The sequence below is a fragment of the Aotus nancymaae genome, unplaced genomic scaffold (genome assembly GCF_030222135.1).
Source record: "Aotus nancymaae isolate 86718 unplaced genomic scaffold, 86718_ANA_hifiasm-v0.15.2.pri h1tg000014l, whole genome shotgun sequence".
Classification (NCBI taxonomy): Eukaryota; Metazoa; Chordata; class Mammalia; order Primates; family Aotidae; genus Aotus; species Aotus nancymaae.
In genome coordinates, this window is record NW_026988425.1 from 72,148,105 (window position 1) to 72,165,319 (window position 17,215).

A 17,215-nucleotide genomic window follows, 5' to 3' on the forward strand; every position below is an offset into this window, starting at 1 on the left:
TGCCTGGGTTTTGTACTGAGAAATAGATCAAAAAGGAGGCATTTGGCAAAGTAAATACGACCAGTTCCCTAATAAAGCTGATATTGCAGAATGGGGTTTGTATCTGCAGGCATGGGGGCTTCCTAACATTGAACTCCAGAATGGAATTTCACCCCCCAAACAACAGCCTCTCCAACCCTCCCTTTCTCCCACAGGGAGAATCCTACCTGTAATCCTACCATGCGCTAGGACAACCCAGAAGACTTGCTCTTGGCTGGTAGGCTGACTCCTTGGAGGAAGGGGAGTGGCGGGATTTGGGCAATCCCAGTGTCTCTCCTATACCACCAAGCTAGTGGCTCCTTCAGCCTCCCAGGGCAGAGTGAGTCAGGGGCCTAGAAAAACCTCAGTGTTACCTCCCAAGGCAGGAAACATCAGACTTGAATCCAGGCATTTCTCCCAACCCAGTCAGATTTACTGTTAAAGATCCGGGAAATACAAAAAAGTAAAAGAATAAAATATAAATTATAAGATATACCATATTTTTTTCTATTCTAAGGCACGTATCTCTTACTTTATCATGTTCTTAAATCAGGATGGGATTTACAATTGATGCATGTTTAATGTTCTATTATTATTTCTTTCTAAAAGACTTTTGTTAAGCATCTAGTGCCTCTTTGAGCTGTTAGTATCTCAGAAATAAAAAAAGGTAAATTTCATTTTTTAAAAAAAGATAGCTATTATACTAGAGCACCTTCCTGTGTCAATAAGCACTGAAGACTTGATGTATATATAACTACAAATGTCTCGTCATCTGAATGTACTAGAATGCACTCAACTCATCTCTTCTCCTTGGCATTTAAGTTGTTTTGCTTTGTGTTAGTATTATAGACAAATTTCCTTGTGTCTAAATCATGCTCCAAATATGATTTCCTCCCCACTTCGTAACAGGTCCTCCACTTGAGCATATTAGCTTTTTTAAAGCTCTTGGCTTCTTACGTCTATATTGTCCCTCAAAAAAGTTATCCAGCTGGTAGGTTGACTCCCTGGGATTTGGGCAATCTCAGTGTCTCTCCTACACCACCAAGCTAGTAATTCCTTCAGCCTTCCAGGGCAGAGGGAGTCAGGGGCCTACTTCTCATCAGTACTGCCTGAGAATTCTCTTAGGCAATCGTGTTGAGAATTGTCTCTCAGCACAGTCGGCCACTCTGAATATGATAGGGCTCTGTTACAAAGTGGCTAGTCTTTTTACAGATTCTAAGATCGTCCATCCTTAATGCTTATCCTGCTGCTCCTTGTCAACCTTCCCTCCTATAAGTCCGGTCCAGAGTGTCCTGGAAGAAAATGAACAAGCACAGAGGACAGGGCCATGCTCACTGTTGCCACCACGCTCTGCCACCAGACTCCAGGCAATACCATGCAGTGCCTGCGAGGCTAGGCTGGTGGAGGTGGAGAGAGGTTTTGCCGAGGTGAGAGACAATCCTAAATGGCCCACAGCCAAAGCAGGCAAAGAAGGGCCCACCAACAGCCTCCCTTCTGTCCACACCCAGGGCTTCCCCGGCGCAAGGAGGCACCACGGGGCGAGCACTGCCCAGGCAGCGGCAGGCACAGCGTGTCTGGAGATGCCTGGAGCACTCTGGTCTTGTTCCTTCCCGTACCCGCTTCCCTATCCCACTGTTCAGTATTGGAAGGACCTGCTTCCTCTGGCCAAGGAGCATCACCGATGTGGGTGCTGTGCTGTGTCTTGGTCTCCAACGAGCCCTCTAGAGGTGGCGAGGGGAGGTGCAGGCCTGGGTTGGACGGTGCCAGGCAGCGCATCTTAAGCAGCAGCTACCCTGGAGGAAAGACAGATCTCATTTCTGTTGAGAGCTGCTTATGGCACCGGTTCCGCGGATCCCATTCCCATTCCGACCCATCTGCTCACTCCTTGGGGATAGGTAGGGACTCTGCTGGGGAGGAGCACCTCAGAACCATGGGCAGAAGCAGATTGGACTGTGGCAAATGTAAACCTGGGTGTTTAGTGGATAAAAAAATCTTTTTCAACTCTTGGTTCTCCAGAGAATAATGTATCCAAACAAAATGGAGCCTGTGGACACCTCTCAGCAGGATGACTTCTACCTATGTTAAGCAGAAAATTCCAGGGGCTTAATATGCCCGGATCACAACTTGTTCTTTACGGCTTCTCTACTAGTGCAGAGATCCTCTTGGGGGCTTCAGCTCAAGTGTTTTAAAGTGGAATTAGTTGGGCTATTCCGGGTTAGGTGGCTCACAGATGGGCTAAGCTCCTTCAAGCTGTGGCAGTTTATGTTTAAACAGTTTCTAGAACTAGGGGGGCTTACAGGTTTCTGAACCAGGTAATGCACTAGGGTAGGGTTCACTGGTAAAAGAGCCCGAGAATTCCCAAGGGTCACTGCCGGGACAGTGGATTTAGATGAGAGAGAAAGGCCGTTTGAATGGCCAGTCTCTAGGGTCTCCAGGTCTAAGGAAGAGAGTCTTTCTTGAAGTAGGGCAGAGTGCAGAGTGTTTGATTTGCAATTGTGGGGCAGGTCCCCTCAGGGAGACGACAGCCTTCCCTGGGGCTTCCTTCAAGGGGACTCAGAGGAGATTTGGAGGGAACTTTCCAAGGGTCAGCCTCTTATCAGTCCAATAGGGCTCTGAGAATTGACCCAGGCATTTTATTCAACCCTGGCAGAGCAGAGAAGATTGGGGAAGTTGAGTCAGACACAATCCCATGCCCCATAGATTATCACAGGAGAGGCAGAATGGGGGCCCATGGGCTTATTTTTCCTGAAGTTTCATCTGTACAATGAGACATACTGCCTGGGGGCAGAGTAGGGGAATTACCTGAGGGTCTCTCCAGCCAGCTGGGGAGAGGAATTTCGGGTTGGACTCTGTGTTAGGAGAATGTGGGGAGCCTGTAGGGGCAGCTGGAGGGAAGATGGCCTTCTGTGATGGGGCTTCCCCACTACCAACACTGCAGGGGCTGCACCTTCCACCCACCATTTCATTTGAAAGACACATCGTGGAACGTTAAAACATAAATAAATAAGAAGAACTCAAAGGTAACAAAGAAGATTTAAATCCTATAATCAAAGAAAACTAAAAGGTTAAGATGGGCTGAAAGCCAAACATTTTAAACAAGAAAAGACATTTTAAAATAAGCTTTTGACTGGGCGCTGTGGCTCATGCCTGTAATCCCAGCACTTTGGGAAGCTGATGCGGGTGGATCACGAGGTCAGGAGTTCGAGATCAGCCTGGCAAAGATGGTGAAATCCTGTCTCTACTAAAAATACAAAGATTAGCCGGGTGCGGTGGTGGGTGCCTGTAATCACAGCTACTCGGGAGGCTGAGGGAGGATAATCGCTTGAACACAGGAGGCGGATGTTGTAGTGAGCTGAGGTCGGGCCACTGCACTCCAGCTTGGGAAAAAGAGCAAGACTGTTAAAAAAAATAATAATAATAAAGGTTTTAAAATAAGCAAGTTTGTTTAAAATTTCAATATAAAAAAGGAAGAAAAAAACTAAAATAAGTTTGTTTTTTAAAATGTGAGAAACAAAAGGCCTCAAGTTCAAAAAATAAAATTTAAGAAATTTCTAATTTAGGAAGTCAGAAGAAGAGTTAAATCCCAATGAAAGAATGTTGAGTTTTTTTTTTTTTTTTTTTAAGACAAGATACAACTTGATGAGATTTAAAATAAGATAAATGGCTGGACTCCAGTAGAGACTAAAAACCTAAAAATGAAGCTTTACATGATTAAAATAAAAACCAAGAGCCATTGAGGCGAAAGTTAAAAACATGTTAGTAAGGGAAGATAACAATAACATAAGAATTGTAAACACTATAAAACGAAAGGAAAACAAATTCAAGATAACGTGAAAGTGAAGAGTTTGTACATTTGGAGAGAGGGTAAAAGACCAACAGGCTGAGAATGGAGCAGTAGGCACCGCCTTCCAGGGCCTGCAGGTCCTGGGCACTCCTACTTCTGGGGAGTTGCCTCTAGGTCAATGGGGGGCCAGTTCTTTTGCGGGGTGAAGAGTCAACAGGCAGAAAATCAAGAGCTCCTCTTCCCCTCCTCATCCTAGACATCGTCACCAGAGGCTCACGGCTTGGTCTGACCCTGGCAGTCATTCTCCTTGCTCCTCCATTCACCGAGGTACAGAAGGAAAAGAGTTTTCCAGAGCATCTGCAGCCATGAGTCAGGGGAAAACTGCCCCAGTTCCTGCTGGGCCCTGGCTTCCCACAGGAAAAAGGAGAAGACATGGAAATGGGTGGAGAGAAAATCAAATATGGATTGAGGGTACACCGTCTGGAACTGTGAACCGTTCACTTCAAATACCTTCTTTTCGTGTCTTCTGCATCAGAACCTGAATACCAGTGGCAGGAAGTTCATCTTCTGCAAAGTTACTAAAACTATCCCATATGTAATTATATATTCTTACTGTATTGGCTCAAAATTGTGCAGAATAAAGTGTAACCTAAAGAGAAACCAAAAATAGTTACTTGATTTCCTTTGCCAAATTGCCTTGAAAAATATAAATGCGTGAAAATTTAAAATTAGGTAATCAGCTAACAAGTATTTGTTGAGTATCCTGTGTTGGGAGCCTGGCAAGCTTCCCTGGAAGCAATGAAGACAGACTTCCTGGCCTTAGCTGGGCACAGAGGGCCACAAGCCGAGTGCAGACTGGTGTTCATTACTGTGACCTACTTTTCGTGAGTCTGATAGCCAAACAACATAGTTTGGGGATGCTTGTTCCTCTAGGATCCCTCTTTGGCCCATTACTAAGGCATCCAGGTTTGTTTGTTTGTTTGTTTTTGTTTTTCTTTGCGAAGATACCATTACCACAAGCAAGTGGGAATTCTATAGAAGTGCTGTGCTTCACGTCTACTCCTTAATTCTCATCCTTCTGCCTCAGGCCATGCTGCAGGTCTGATTACACAGCCTCAGCAGCAGCAGGTAGCATCCTCTTGTAAGAGCTTGGATGACATTTTAAAATTAACCTCTGACTTTCATGTTTCTGTTTATTATTGTGTGTCTTAGTCCATTCAGGCTGCTGTAACAAAATACCTGAGACTGGATAATTTACAAACAACAGAAATGTACTGCTTACAGTTCTGGAGGCTGGGAAGTTCAAGATTCAAGTGCTAACAGATTCAGTGTCTGGTGAGACCTCAGTCTCTGGTTCATAGATGGTGCCATCCTGCTGAGTTCTCACATGGTGGAGGGGGCAAACAAGCTCCCTCAGTTCCACATAAAGCTGGGAAGAACACCCACTTCCTGTACCGTGGACACACTTCATTACCTGCACTCAGAAACAGTGGCTGAGCCCTTTCCTGAGTTGCTTTCTGGAGCCCTTTCCTCTGTAAGTTTTGGACACAGAGCCATGGAGTTGGCTCCAGGGCTAACACATGGCACAGACACCGTACTCTCCTCCAAGAGGAATGTACCCTCTTCCCATTCTTTCCAACAAAAATGACCCTCATTCAGGTCATCTCCTAGCAGGGCCTCTGCCAGTCAACTAGACATGATCCTTAGTGATGGATTCTATCTGGGAGTCTTGCTCCAAACATAAAATTGATCCTGTGACCAGGAGCGAAGCATTTGTCCAGCCTGAGCCTTTGTGTCTTCATCTAGAAAATGTGACTTGCCCTTTTTAAAATGAGTATCCAATGAGATGATGACCAAGCACTTTTGAAAGGTGTAAAGTCATAGATGATGCTGAGTTGGGGAAAACCAGGAGTTGATCGCTTTGCATTCTTTCAGCTTAGAGTATGAAGAGTTACTTTCCATTTCCCGAATTACATCTCCTTGGCTTTGTTTCTTTAACAAAAGATTAAACCTTATATGAATTACTTACATATCTTAGTGGTATCTTGCCAAGAGACTTAAAAATGTCACAGATACTGGGGGTGGGGTATGGTGAAGGATTCCCAAGGTAGGAAAGCACTCAGGGAAAAAAAGAAAGAAAATCAGAGGCTACGTGCTGTAAAATAAATTAAAACATGTAGGCCCAGCAGTCCCTATACAGAATAGACTGGATAAATGAATTTAATTAGTTCACTAGCTTGTGAAGCAAAGCTGCAGCAAGGATTGGCTGTGGAATTGGCAAATACGAGCACCAGTTGTTCACCCTTGCCTGCCGCCACAGCAGACATTGCTGAGGGGCTGTAGCATTCTTTCTCTCTGGGCTGAAACTTGACCTCCTATTCCTTCTCAACAAAATGCTTAATGGTTTGGATTGAAGTTAGCCTTTTAGATGTAGCTAATTATTTTAAGCTAGGAGACTTGAAGACTGTAGTTAAATCAGGAGAGCCCACATAACAACAGTAGATGGAAGCTACATTCATTAAGGAAAAAAAAAAACTTTGTGGCCATATGCTGGAAGAAACTGCTTCATGAGGTGTGTGGGCAATCGGTGGTAGTTTATGGAAGGACCATGGACCAAGTGAAGACCAGAAGAGGAGGGACGGGGTCAGAGCCTGCTGCTACAGGATCCCAGCTCTGTTCACCTCCCCTGGAGCCTCACCGTGTGTGTGTGTGTGTGTGTGTGTGTGTGTGTACGCACATGCGTGTGCACAAGATAGCCCCCCCACACACGCACAATTAATCCCCTAAACTGTGACATCTATTTAGTTATTTGGCTGCTTATATTTAAATTTAAGTTACTTAAAATGAAATAAATCTAAACTCATAGTTCTGAAGGAGCAAAGGCTGCGAAACAAACCTCTTGAACTGGGAAGGAAGTGGTGATTTATTCACCCGGGAGCTGTGGAGGCATAGATGCCTAACAGCCAAGCTCCCCAAACAAAGAAAATCCTTGCCCTTTTAAAGGTTTACAACTCTAGAAATTACATGTGAAAGGTCTTGATCCATGAAGTAGGTGTGCAGTACGTGACTTAGGTGAGGATATGATTGTGTTTAAGCAAAAACAATGCCTTCTGGAAAGGGTCCTCCATACCACGCCTGTGATCTATAGGAGTGCGATTAAGGGTGGCTCTCAGGCCTGCCAGCCTTTACTTCTTCTATTGAAATGCAATGTAGAAGTCTAGGGGGAAGGGCTCCTAGAAGCTTAAGAGGATTAAGGGTCTCCTTCCTCAGTTCTTCAGCTGCACTACCTGCATTTCAGTTGCTCAGTAACCACCTATGGCTACAGTATTGGGCCACAGAGATAGAGAGCATTTCCATGACCACAGAGAGGTCTCTTGGCAACCTAAAGCAAATCCCATGGTATATCTTACCTGTAATTTTGCTTAACAGCCCAGCATCACAGGCCCATCCTCTCCTGGTGGGAGTTAGTCACACAGGCTTATTAATAGAAACTCACCTCTTGAATCCCTCCCTCATCTGCACAGACAGCGGGATCAGGCAGGGGGAAAGAAGGAGAAGACACACAATTTCAAGTATTGAAATTATTTTTCTCCAACATGAAAGTTACAGGAAGAACAGATGGCATTTTTTGAAAAATGAAAATCTGGGATCAAAGATGAGCAAAGAGCCAAGAATGAGTCTCGGGGCTGCTGCTGATTTTTCCTGCCCACCCCAGCCAGCCCTATGCGACCATCGTTGTTTCTGTTAAACACACACATTTTCTGAGTTTGAAGATTCTCCCTGGGTTGCAGAGAGAACTCTTATTTTATAGTCTGTTGAAAATAAGGTACTATGTTTTGCCCAAACTTTTTATGATCCTATGATTTCCTATCCTGCCAGTCTGTCGGCTGTTTTGTGTATGAGGCAGAACAGATAGCTTTGACCTTGGAGCTGCTCCACAGAATTTTCTGCAAATGGTTCTTAATAATAAGGTGTTTGCTCATTTGTTCCTAGGTTCTTTTATTTCAAAATAAAAGTGCAGCCAAATTGACCCATGGGGAGAAACAGATTAGGCAGAAAATAGCATCTCTTTAGATTTCTTACTCTAACATACTGATTCCATCTTCCCGTGAAATTGCCCCATCAGGATGCTGGCAATCACAGACCCGGGCAGGCCAGAGCGGGAGGTGAAGCAGGGCCCTTAGTTCCAGGCAGGCACCTGCTGAGGGCCAGGAAAGTCAGCTGAGGCTGAGAGGACAGCCTGAGAGGCCAGGATCCAGAGTCTGGAGGGTCAGCAACAGGGCAAGCCCAAGCTGTTCCAGCCACCGGGCAGTCATCTCAGAGGCGGGCACAGGCCATTTCCCCACCAGCCTGGTCCAGGGGCCCCAAGCCCATAGGAATCATCTGGGAATGGATCCTGCCCCTGATTGAGGCAGAGATGAAATCCAGGTATATCAGACCTGTAGGGACTTTCAGGATCATCCTCCTAGCTCCCCACAAAGTGCCTGAAGACAGGAAACACTTGGTGTGCTGGTTAAGCACAGAGCCCTGGGGCCTGAGCCGCCCCTGCTGAGGCTTGGTTGCTGAGGTATTTAGCAAGCTCCTCAGTGACTCTGACCTGAGGAAAGTCCAGGAAATACTCCTCACCCAGTGGTTCTCAAGCTGCACCCCACAGAGCCCTGAGGTCTCTCAAGGATTCTTTAGCACGACAGAAGGCATGGAGTACAAGTGAGAAGGAAGGATGAGTGTGTGAAACTCAAGGCCCCCACCCCTGCTGCAATCTGAATCATGATAGCAAATGCTCACTCAACCCTTCTGTACGAGGCACCATACATGCATTATCTCATTAATCCTTACTGTAACTCTATGAAGTAGGTATTATTTTAATCTCTATTTTATGAATGAGAAAGCGAAGTCTCAGAGGATAAGTAACTTGTCCAAGGTCACACCCCTCGTAAGTGGCAGAGCTGGAATTCAAATTCTGAAACTCCTTCCCATTATGTCTTGCTAACCTTGAAGAAACGCCACTTAGACTTGTTTTATGTGTTATTGGGGACCGTGTCTATAAAATGAGTTCCATTTTGTTAATAAACATTTGAAAACTATTAAAACACACACACACACAAGTTACACATTTAGAAAAGGAGAGGAGGCCAGGCATGGTGACTTACACGCTTGCAATCCCAGCACTTTAGGAGGTCAGGGTGGGCAGATTGCTTGAGCCCAGGAGTTCAAGACCAGCTTGGGAAATATAATGAGACCCCCCCCTCCACCGCCCACCAACCACCACCTTAAAAAATTGAAAAGAAAAAAAAAAAAAGGAATGGAAAGGAGACTTTATTTTTTATAAGGTGTTATAGTCTGCAAGGTGGCCATCCCACAGGCTGAGAGGCACAGCCTCCAGCCATGACCACAGAGACAGGCACTTGGAAGAAAGAGAAGTTGGGTAGGAGCTTTATGCCAATCAGGTTGACTAGACATACATATTCAACAGGTTACAGGAGGTGCTATGTATACTCATGAAGGTGGTCCTGACACGCATGTAGTGTATGACCCATGTTCACCTTGGGATGGAGACTGAACATTGAAATGTATTACGGGTAGGCCCTCTATGTCAAAAGGTCTTTTTAGGACATGATGGCGCTCAAGTGCACAGCCTCTGTAAGCCAGCTGGAACCAGTCCATGTTTGGTGGTCTTCCTATCAGGAGAAAGTTACAGAAATCAGTCTCTTGTTTAATCACAGATACGGTATGTCTGGTGGAACAGGGGATCAGTTAGTCAGTGTCTGTGAGCCGGAGCTGGATGAGCTGTAATTGTTTTAATCTTGCTTATCTTGAGGCCAGTTCTTATTCAGCAGCTAGAGGGAAGAAAAACCTCATGGCAGTTAGAATTAGAACATATACTTTCTTATTTTTTATGCGACAGAGTCTTGCTCTGTCACCCAGGCTGGAGTGCAATGGCACAATCATGGCTCACTGCAGCCTCGACCTCCCTGACTCAATTGAGCCTCACACCTCAGCCTCCTGAGTAGCTGGGACTACAGGTGTGTGCCACCATGCATGGCTAATTTTTTTTATTTTTTGTAGAGATGGGATTTTGCCATGTTGCCCGGGCTGGTCTTGAACTCCTGACCTCAAATGATGCATCCACCTTGACCTCCAAAATGGCTGGGAATACAGGCATGAGCCACCCCTGCTGGGCCCACAGTTTATTCTTTAAGGTGAGCGTGACTTAACTGTTGCCTCACATAGCCTTAGGTCCTGTGTATAATTTGGTATCTTATTGTCACAAAGAGTCCGTTCTGTCAATCTTAGGGTCTCTATTTTAACCTGAATGCCGGTCAGTTGTGTTTAAACCATAAAAGAGAGGGGGAATAATGAGGCATGTCTGACCTCCCCCTCTCCCTACCCTGCCCCGGTCTCATCATGGCCAGGAACTCAGTTTTAAGGCTTTTCTGGAGTCCCTTGGCCACAAGGGGGTCTGTACAGTCAGTGAGACACAGGACTTTCTTTTTAATTTACAAAACAAACCTAGTCTGATGCCTACCTTTTATATCAGAAGAACCAAAGTCCTGTAGAGGTGAAATAATATGTGTTCACAAAGCTGGTGGCCTCCCCAAGAGAGGCTAACTGAACCAGCCTCTGTCCGGAGCCCGAGTGTGCCCAAGGTCACCGTGGCCTGCAACATTTCCACCTGCAGTCTGGACGGCCACCACCCAGATTCCTAAGGCCAGTGGACACCATCTGCTGAGAAAGAGTTATGGCCCCAGCTGAGGGCTGGATCCAGTACGAGGGGCACTTAGCCAAAGAAGAAAACAAATGTCACAGTTTATTGTGAGCAAATTTATCATCTTGTTACATGGGACCATGACTTCTTTGTCCGCCTGCCTCGCATCCCTGCAACTACAACTGAATCTGATCCTCTTGCACTCCTGTTCTAATTAATGTCCCTGTGGCTTGGGGCCTCCAGAAAGGGTGAAATATTTTTTCTCAAGGTGGCCGTATTTCAGGTGCTGGTGACATTTCTTTCTTCCCTGAGACTGGTTCATCAATCATTTGGAGATGTTTTGTAACCAAAGGGCAAATGTATTTCTCAGAGGAGCAGCCTCCACTCCAGCTCCCCAAGCCAAGGCCAGCTGATCGGTGAAGGGTTTGGGGAGCAGCCAACCCCTGTCATTCCAAACCAGCCATCTGGGAAGTGAGCATGCTCGCCTTTTGCTCCCCCTGGGGATGGACGCAGCGCAAGATGCCTGTGAGTCTTGCTTCTGGAACATTTGGGTTTTTGCCAGCCTACTGTCCCTCTGAGGGGGAGAATAAAAGTTTTATAAGCTGCACATGCACTCTGTGCTTGGGGAATCCAGTTGAGCCTCCAGGTTGATTTATTTGATCAAGTATCCAAGACCTAGTGTTTTAGTTTGTTGTTGTTTTTTTCCAGGGCTACTGTCAAAACTATCCTTCCATGTTGAGAAACCAATTTTCCTCACTTGGCTGAAATGAACTCACATAATGCACATTTTGGAGAGGCCTTCACTCTGCAGGAGGCTTCTTGAATGATGCACTTCTTGACACTGCTCTCTCGGAGGAGCTTAGATTCAATGGGATAGTCTTGGCTCCTTTCATGGGCTCCTGGTGCTCTCAGGCTTCTAAAGAAGGCAGTTCTACCAGATAGACTTTAAGCATCCCTTGTCATTGCATGGCAGATGGATCGCAGAGAACTTCTGCCTGCATTTTTTGCAGTCGTAATATCTCTGATATATCTTAGCAGAAAGTCCCACACTAAGCAAATCCTACCAAGGAAATCTGACATTTGCAGCAAGAGCAGTTCTGCAATGCCACGCGTCTGTAGAGAAGTCTGGGAAGATGGATGAGCAGGTGAAATGAGGGCGGGAGGAGCAGGGACACTGGGAAGGGAGCCGTGCAGCATGAAGGGAGCCAGCCTACAGCCGTGGGTAAGAGCACTCAGGCTTCCCACTGGCCCAGGTTTGAATCCTGGTGCTTCTCCTTTCCAGTTGTGTCTCTGTGAGCAAGTCTTGGTGACTTCATCTGAAAATAAAAACTACATCATGGAATTGTTAGAATTAAATTAGTTAATAGAAAACACAGTTTTAAATGAGTAACACCGTGCCTGGCACATAGCATGTGCTCAATAAATACTCGCTGTTATTATTTACTCCTCCTTGGGAAACCACAGTGGAACCCTGGCTTTGTGTGGGGACCTGACCAGTGACGTTTGGGTTCTCCCTGTGATTTCCCCACTACTTGGGCCACCATGTTTCCAGGGACCTTGGCAAGTGGAGTGGACTGCTTAACCTGCCACAAAGCATGGGGTTCAGCTTCCTAAAAGCGAGGAGGCTGGAAGGCAGGTGATTTACTCAGGAGTGAAGCGCTCTTCAGTCTCCTGCCCTGTTCATTCTGCCATTGCAGAAGGTTATTTTTCTGTTAATTAAAGAGAAGGGAGACCAGTTACATTCACCTCTGCTGCGAGGAGAGGAGACGCGTCGGTGTCTTTGCAAGCCTAGCCTCACCCCAGCACCTTCCTCCTCAACCTCCTTAGACAGAAGACCTGGGTCTCTTTTTCAGTCTCTGCAAAAGGAGGATGAAGGACTCTCAGATAAATACACAAATGGCAGGGATCATTGAATCTGGCAGTGTCTGAGGTCGAGCCCTGGCCTCTTTTTGTCCTTCTACCCCCACAGGCGCTTGTTCCTGGCCTGTGCATTCTTGAGCAGAAAGAAATAACAAACACTCTTGGCTCTGCAGCGACGTGCAGCCAACGATTTTTATAACTGCAGGGAAAGTTCCCCAGCTAGAGCTTCAGGGCTGTCCTATGGGCTGGTACAGCTGCCTAATAAAAGACCATTTTTGTAATCAGTGTTCAGTGAAAACATACCATTTTCATTTATAGAAACAGTGAAGCCACCTGATTTGTAAAGGCGCCCTCCTCCTCTTCTTCCTCACCCCAGGGCTGAATCTTCCAGCTCCCTCCCTCAACCAGCTGTGTCTTGTCAAATCTCCAACCTCCTTCCTGAGAAACATAAATCTCTCTGACCACCCATCCCATGTGCCTTGCTTTTTATACTCTAGAGCCTAGGATTAGGGCCTCACCCACAAAAATAGCTTCCGTGGAGTGGTCAGCCTAGCAGGAGCTATGGGATCTCCATCAAGGGAGAGTAAATCCACAGTGTGTCTCCTTCTGAGGCCCGACTCACTGATGCACGCCCCGCCGATTCCCACACAGCCCTGGCTGAGTCAAGCACTGACAACTGAGAGGGCGGGAGAGGAGAGGAGAAAAGGCTGCTGCAGAGACAGAAGCCCAGGAACCCGGAGTTGACAGAGAGCCTGAGAGCAAAAGGAAGGAAGGAAGCAAAACAAAAAGACAGATGCAGCAGACCTCAATTAGCCAGCCAGCTTGGGGAATGGCGCATTATGGTTAATGGAAGTTTCTAGTTAACTGTGAATGGAGCCAATCTTTTTGGTCTTAACCCCTTAAGTTAGAAAAGCTTTCCACAAAATGTGCCTTCACTTTCTTATCTCTGTTACGGATGGGGACTATGAGATCTTATGGCATCTCAAAGGGCAGAAGTCTGGACAGGAATACCAATTGCACAGTGGAGGGAAGTATCCTGGCCTGGATGAAATATATGCTGAATTCCTCTGTTTATCCTAAAAGCTAAATCCCTGATATAAAACTTGTTTTCTCATGTTTTTGGGATTTAGCTTTATTTTAATCATGGGTGGCTGAGAATTTTTGTTAAAGTTTAACTGCATTGTGTACTCCTATTCACTCCTCAAAATCTCAACTCAATATCACCTCCTCCATGAAGCCTTCCTGATTACTTTTTTCTTTCTTCCCTCAGGCCCTCCCAGTTATTTCCCTCTCTAAGAAGTCTAAGCAGTATACTGTGTTAAAATAATTTGTTAACATGGGCTCCAGGGGGCAGGTGGTTGAGGGAGGGCTTTCTCTGTGAGTCTGCTTGTTAAGAAGCTGAGCTCCAAGTTCTTGCCTTGTGATAATAATCAAGCCCAATTGCTTGAGAACTCTCAGAAGGCAGAAAACAAGTGCTATTCCACTGTTATACGCACAGGTCATGGCCAGAAACAAGGAAGGGAGAAAAAAAATGGGAGGACAAATTCTATAAACAGGTCAGAGGAGAGGGAGAGACTGTATTTACAGGCTTGGTTATTTCATCTTAATTCTGAGGAGACTTAATCCATGTCTGTTTCCCTCTGATCTGTAAAACATTGCCTTCTACAATGTTTCTGAGTTGTTTCATAACTCACAAGGCGATTTCTCTTTGCCACAAGACAATGCATGCCCTAAATGTACTGTACGGGGTAGGGGTGGGGTGGAAGTTTAAAAAAGAAAACCAGCAGCTATGAAGAGCCAAGTAGACACAGTGTCAGATCTGTGGATAGATTTGAGACCAACCAAGAGCTAGATGGTCAACTCCACTCAACATTTGCCAAGTCTCTATTCTGTGAGCCCTAATAGAAAGTCACCAAAATAGTTCTTGTGGGGCCAGGACCTATTGCTGAGAGTGGCAAGTCAGGAGTAAAGCAAAAAGAGGGCAGGACTAGCCTCATGTCCAGTTGCACAGCCCTGGTTGTGCCATGTCTCTGGGCTGGGAGACAGCTGCCTGGCCACTGGCGCTCGGGCCATTTAAAACACAGGACCATGGAAGGAGCAGGCAGGGCTCCTATTTGGGGGATTAGCTCCATCTGTCCTGAGTGCAGTGGGAAGCTTGCATCCTTCCTCTTCCCTGGACCTCCTCCTGGCACCTGCCCCCAGCAGTCCCTGGCAGCCTCATGTCCGCCTGGCCATGATGTCAGGTCTAATTTAAGTCAGGGACCTGGTGATCCTTTTCACAGCCCACAGGGAAGGCCTACATGTTGTTTAAAAACAAACACACCAACAGCTTTCAGCCACCATGGGTTCTACAGACCTGGGGATCCATGGCAAAGGCCTGTCACAGAGGTTGCAACTCTTTGTCCTTTAGGATTCCGAAGGTAGACCATGTGTGCGCCAGCCTTGCAGGCACACAGACTGCCCCGTATGTATTTGTCCATTAGCTGCGCATGCAGAGCGTTACGCGCATGCATGAAACAGGAAGCCCACGGGACACTCCCCCAGCACGCCCCGCTTCCTCTGCACTCCTGGAAGGAAGACCTGTTCTTGTTTCTTCCATACTCTCAGGATCTGGCACAGAACCCAACAAAGGGTAGGTTCACAACAGATGTTTCCCAAATGAATATAGTAATTCTATTTTCAGGGCTCAGTGATGTTGGGATGAAAGTCTGGCTCGTGGTCCCTCTGCTTCTTTGAAGGATGGACTCACTGCATCTCCTGAGGGTCCCCATGAACTCACCTGCTGCTCAGCCACTCCCTCCTTATGCCAGCAAGTCAGAGCATGCAGGGTTCTGCCCCAAGTGGGCTTGGACGAATGTACTTCACTCTTCCCTCCCTCCTTCTGGCCAGGGTGACCAATGGTCTCAGTCTGAGGGGTTTCCCAGGACACAAGACTTTTAATGCTAAAACCAGGAAAGCCTCAGGCAAATGCAGACAGGTCTGTCATCCCATGCCCCTTTTCCTTTCTAGAAACATTTAATGAACTATGGTGTAGGCCTGGCCCTGAACGAGACCCTGGGGACCCAGTGGCAGCAAGGTGCAGCTTCTGCCCTCAGCAACCTGACTGCCAACGGACGCTGCACAGGGGACAGGAAGCGACGTCCAAGAGCGTCAGGATTAGGACGTCTGTTTGGATTCACGTGGAATCAGGGTCAGGGAGACAAACATTTCCTTAATGTGTGGAAATATGTTCTTAATGTTTGAGTGGGAGTTTACAACAGCATCCACATTCTGGAGGTACCACTGTGCTCCCGGGGACTCAGGAGACTCACGCAGGCTGACAGTGCTGTGGAACAGGGTTGTTGTACTCAGGCAGGTACACACCCAGCCTGCTGGAATGTGCTGACTATTTACTTGGGGAAGGAGAGCTAACAACAGAGCCAAGCTCCCCTTGCTCAGGAGTGAAGACATGTCAACTGCATTTCCACCCTGTCTCATCAGCTTCGTCCCTCCCTTCTCCACGCTATGTCTCCTCCCCGACATCCAAAACATAAACACAAGTAAGGATCTTGGCCCAGTCACAGGATCATTTTAATTCCTTTCTTCTTGCACTCCAGCCTTGATTTCCACCACATCTGTAACATAGAGTCTGTGGAAGCCAGGGCTGGGAGTCACCATTGACACTTGGCCTAGGATGTCAGGGTCCGAGTTCCACACCCCGAGTGGGCAGCCCCTGGGAGCAAGCATAGGGCATTCAGGTCCCCCGTTCGTGGCCATTTCTTGGATAGCTGGGGGAAGGACCTTCAATAGTAGGTGGGAGTCTGCTTACAACCTGCTGCTTAGTTGATCAAATGCTACTCTTGAAACGGGTTAATGTTTGGCCTCTCTGATTTTTCTGGCTTTAGAGACTCCCTGCCCTGGGAATCATTGCTGGTCACGGCAGTTGCTGAGACCAGGAGCTAAAAGGTGCATCTGAGTTTGAGTCTTGTCATTTTCCTTCAGGTTTGTGTACAGTACGCCTACTATGTGCACTCGAACATACTGCCCACACATGCGGTTGGTCCTCTTGATGCTTCGATTCCATGTCAGCTCGGCTATTGGTGGGAGGTGGATGAATGGTCCATGATAAGTTCACTCATTTCAAAATGGCAGCCTGTGTTCCCTAATGGATCGAGGCCTCTTTTTTTTCCTCTAATTTGACTGAGTCCATTATTTCTTTCTAGCACTCAATTCTGGGAAGTAATTAGAAGTGATGATTTATAATCAAATTTAGGATTTTTATCTTTCATTTATTATTATATTCAAATTTAGAATTTTTATTCTCTTATTGTAAGTTTCACCTTATCTTGTATCCATCTTTGACACAGGCCTTAACCACATAGTTATTTCCGACTGGTCCACTAGAGAAGCCTTGGTATGAGTCAAGAGAGTGGGATGTCTTCAACAGCCTGTCAGTCATGGACACAGATTCCCATGCATCTTCAGGTGGGCAGCTGGTTGTGTTTCTGGGCCCACCAGCTCTGAGGGTCGCACTCTCTAGGGCCCGTTGAGCTGCCTTAGAAGAGCTTGGCACTGCAGGACATAGGGCCAGGTACCCTGTTTCTTGAGGGCCAGAAAGCCCCTTCAGAGCCTATTCTCATCTGCACACTTTCAGCAGACTCTCTGGAGCAGCCCAGCTTCCCAGAACTGAAACCCCCAAACCAAGAAGAGGAGGCACCTTGGACCTGGGTAAAGGCTCCTTTCCAAGCTACTGCTCAAAGAGGCCCAGGAGAAATCAAAAGATCAGGAACTCCTTCTGCAATTGTGTATGTTCCACCTTCAGTGTGGACTGTTGTTCCCCTGGCAGGTACTTCCCCTTAGCTTTTCTT